We start from the raw sequence: 4909 nt of genomic DNA, 5'->3' as shown, positions 1-4909 counted from the left end.
CTTTCCCAGATGGTTTGAAGCCTTAATGAATTATGTCCAGGATGACTCGATTCATTTTTATTGACCAGTGAAGTAACTTGTGAAGGTGAGCTGGCTTCCTTGTTGAAGTTTTGAATTTTCTGCACACATTAAAGTCTTTAAATTTCTTGAGGCCTATCAATTTCAGATACTATAGCCCTTTCTATCTTAAAATCAAGATTGAAGAGGATGGGGTCAGGACTCAGATGGTGAAGCGGTCTGGGTACTCGGGGGACTCCATACAGTGAGGGGTAAGTGAACTGTGAATTTCTCTCAGCCTCTCCACAGGGAAAATTTCTCTTAACAACCTCTCCACGGAGGTTGTTGTGATCCCTGTTTTCCAGAAGATTCTCTCTAATCTTCCTGTAGGACTTTATATATTCCACAAGCTTCAATAAAGCAGGATTCAGTTTACTTTTATGTTTTTCTTTGAAACGTTATATTTACCATTATTAGTTGATTTACACCTGCTGTTACAGAATTGAATTCTGTTGAACAGAAATCATCAATTTAAGGGGCCTACTGTGATTGAGTTATTTATTTCTTTGATTAATTGAAGTACTTTGTCCTGGTGGTTTTATTGGGTCTGTTCTGAGGTGGTGCCTAAAAAGATGATGGTTTATTTGACTGTTCTGGGTTCTCTTTCACAGCTCACTGTTGGGTAAGAGGCTGTGACTTGTTTTCCAGGGAATTCTTTAAGTTGCAGGTTCTTGAATTTTAAGTTTTATTGTAACCAGGCACCCAGGAGTCAATCTGTGGCAAAGGGTTGCAAAAAAATGGGTTCTTTCTGGATCACCACCTGTCCTAGGAGATGGGTCAGGAGAGTCCTTTTGTGGTCACTACCTATAACGAGCAAGACTTGTGATGACTTTCAGTCATGGAGGATGGGCTCAGAAACGAGTTTAACTGGGGAATCTTACAGTATCACCAAGGAGGTCACGGTCCCTCAATCCCCGCACCTGCCTGTCCCAGCACCACACACACACCCACCATGGGGTCAAGCCCTGCTGCTGGACACAGTGCATCTGCAGTCAGCAATATGATACTTTCCGTGGCTGCTCTGTGCATTCAGGCCAATCCTGAGCATCACATTGTTGGTTTGGGGACAAATAGACTACTTGGGCAGCAGGTGGTTTGGGTTTAGATATTAACTGTTTATGACAGGTAGGTGCCAGGCACTGTGCTAAATATTAACTTCTATTGTGAATAAAGAAATTGAGGAGTCAATTTTTCTTCTACATTTTTTTCCTATTTCTAGGAAAACATGACTGACATCTTTGGACACTAGACCATACGTGTTTGTCTATGTCTGTCTATCTGTCTCTAAGTCCATCAGTCCTGATTAAATGATGTCATGGCTAAGTCATTCCAAAACATCACAAAGCTAACTTCATTTGCTCACCGCCCTACAAACTAAATGCATGTGACTGACAGCCAGTTCCACCCAGTGGTGAGGATTCTCATCTTTTAAATATGTCTCTCTTTCGATTAAAATCCTTTAATGGTTCTTACAGTCTTTAGATACAAATCCGACTTAGCGCCGTGATCCTGTCTCTGCATTTCTCTTTCCTGTCCTCACTTGCCACTCACCTGTACTTTATGTTTGTCATATTGAACTATTTGATGTTCCTAAGCTATCTGATTGCTGGAGTGTCCCAGCTCTGGAACTTTGTATGTTTCTTTTACCTGGGTGGAGGGTTCCTGTTATCCACATGCACACACACACACACGCACACTACACAGAAGTGTTGTCTCTGTTCCCATAGCACCTGGTGTGCGTTGCTTTATCAAAGCCCCTGCCACGTTGTTTTGCAACTTTGATCTCCCAACAGACTGAGTTCCACAGGATTGGAATCTGCTTTTTTATCCTTCCATCTGCAGCAGCTAGCCCCAATGCCTCGCTCAAAATCATCCAAAAAATGAATGACTGAATGATGCAAAACATCCTTGGGTAACTTGGTGGCTGAATTAGGTGATAGTAGGTCTATGTTTTTCTGCGATTTGACTTGGGTATATTCCAAAAGAATGTGTGTGAAGAATGCGTCCAGCTAGCAGATCCATGACGGCAAGTTTGCCAGCAGCTAAAACTGCCCGAGTCGTCACAGACAGCAAGATGCCTGAGACTGCAGGGCTGCGAGCTGTGTTTATATCAGGTCTTGGTTGGATGAGGAAGCGAAAAGAGATGCTTAAAACTATTTCTGTGAGACTCAGGCACTATAGTGTTGACAATGGACTAGTGCAGGTGCATTTACCACACCCGCTTCCCTCTGTGGAGCTGGGGCCAGGCTGAGGCCGGGGCTGGGGCGAGATGGCGGAAAGACCAGGGGGCTTAGAGGAAAAAGAAGGTATTGTAAGGCAACAATCAGAATCCTGACATTATAGTATGGGTGTTCCGGAAACAGCACTGCCTACGTAAGAATCTCTGCTACGACTGTCACAAGCTGTGTGGCCTTGGCAATGTCTGTAACTCCCCGACCCCTAGTTCTTCCATCTGTAAACTAGAGGTGTGGTTTACCCACTCTAGGCTAGGTCCAGACTTCACGTGTCAGGAAGGCGTTGGTACCACAGCAGCATTTGAATCCCCAAAGACAATGTCAGCAGTCCACTCGACAGCGAAGTCTCTATCTGAACATTTATTCCACAGTCATAGAAACCAAAGATGGAAAAGACTGGAGGACATCTCGTCCACCCACGGGTTGTACAAGAAAAGTGGCCGGAGCAAAGCAGCCTGTTCACGTCATGCTCACAAGACAGCATCGCAGGTCTTCCTGGAGCGGAGCGGTCGCAAACACATTAAAATGAACACACAGTGCAAACACTCATACAAACCTTAAGAAAATACCTTTAAGTACATTATTTTCATAAAACGATTAAGAACTAAACTAAAAAAAGTGAGGGAATCCTGGATTCGATGGATGGCGTCGGTGGGCGACGGAAGGAACAACTAAACAGTGAAGGCGGTGACGTGGTTTGGATGACGAGAAAGCAGTTTCTCCTGGGGACTGGTTGGATTTCCTGGTTTGCTGATCAAAAATCTGAGCTGGGAGGAAGAGAGGCTCTAAGTCGTTTCTTTCCCCTTCCTTCTCTCTCCACACCCAGACATGCTCACCAGCTGCGAGGCTCTGACAGACACCCCCCAACCCTGAGACGCTTGCTGCCCATGTAGCAAAGCTGTTCTTGGTAGCGGCTCCACTTACCACCTGTCCGGTTGGCACAGAAGCAGCAGATCTTGTATAGAGTTTGTGTGACATCAAGATCCGTGAGTAATGGAGAGTCACCTCCAGGCACATTGAAGACCTCAACTGACTGGTCCCTACAGCTGCCTCACTTGTCTGCCCCAGACACTCTCCCAACTTGTCTTTCACTGTTGGAAGAGTCCCTTGTCTTTTATCTCGAAGCATCCACACTCTGGGGCCCTGATTAATATTGATACGGACCGATCTGTCCTCACTCACCCCGTCATGCTCTATTGTGTGCTTCCTGTGCCAGGAGCGCCTGGAAAACAGGGTGGGGGTGTGTGACATCAGGTCCCATCCCTCCACTGAGCCAAACCGGTTTCGGCAGCCCAACTTGTCTTTCACTGTTGGAAGAATCCCTTGTCTTCTACCTCGAAGCATCCACACGGGCCCTGATTAATATTTACATGGACCGACCTGTCCTCACTCACCCAATAATGCTTTATTGTGTGCTTCTTGTGCCAGGACAGCCTTGGAAAACAGGGTGGGGTGTGTGTGACATCAGGTCCCACCCCAGGTTCCCAGCACCAGGGCGTGGGAAAGACTGGCCTTCCCAATCTCATGAAATAAGAGCCCATAAGAGGAGGAAGGTAGCAACCTCCCTTACATCTTTGCCCACACACCGCCTCCGCCTGAGGACTTTCGGTCTTCGTGTGTTCTGAGCCTGGGGCGTGGAGGGAACAAGTGGAGCAGAACAGAAAGGAGGGTTTCCAAAGGACCCACCATTTCATGAAATCTTTTTACAAAACACAACACACTGTTTCACAAATTGCAAAACACTGTTCAATCACTACCGATAAAAACAATCACTACTAAGTGTGAAGACTGCTTCATTTCACCATGAGCAAAGATGCTTTGTTTTTCTGTACCCAGACCCGGAGGCGTAGCAGGCAGAGCTGAAGGCAGTAGGCCTGCTGCCAGCCCCTCCCTGCTGCTGCTTGCCACATCCAGGCCCCAGCTCTGGCCAAGCAGTTCCTCAGGGGTCACCCCGGGAGCTGTGCATGGGCCGTCTGCTCCGTGGAGAGGCAGGGCGGCCTGCCATGTCACCCTGCTCAGAATGCCTCAGTAGAGAAGCTTAAGGTAAACCCGATATACAAAAATCCAAACTTACAAAACAGATACGTTAAGGGACAATTAATTGCATTACAAAAGGATTCTTTACAAAAGAATTCACCTCTGGGTTCCTTTAAGTAGCCAGCTTCTCGGGTACAGTCAGGAGATGAGCTGAGTTATAAAAATGTCCATACGACATTAGGAGCATGGCTGTTCCGGGAGCTGAGGTACACCTGTACATCCGGGCTACTCGGAGGTCAGGCGTGCACAGAGCATGACGGCAGCAGCTATAGTGTCCCCAGCTGATGTGGATGGGTGGGCACCGCTAAGGGGCATAATCTTTCAAAGGCCGTTGCAAACCTACTTCGGGCCTGGGGTGAGAACAAGCGAACACAGGGTGTTTCAAAGCATAGCGGTCCTGCTTCCACAGTTCACCAGCTCCCTCCCTCACTGCTAAACTGTTCCATCTGTGAGGTGGATGGCGTCTAACGAGGACCCTCCCATCTCCTTCATTAGCATCTCTGCCTACATCCACCCCTGGGTTTTCTCAGACAATTAACTGATTAACAATTAACTGAAGTGTGATCTAATTGGAGGATGTT

Source organism: Myotis davidii, unplaced genomic scaffold, assembly GCF_000327345.1.
Source record: "Myotis davidii unplaced genomic scaffold, ASM32734v1 scaffold534, whole genome shotgun sequence".
NCBI classification, from domain to species: Eukaryota; Metazoa; Chordata; class Mammalia; order Chiroptera; family Vespertilionidae; genus Myotis; species Myotis davidii.
The sequence above is the reverse complement of the archived record's forward strand: the minus strand, read 5'-3'. Positions refer to the sequence as shown.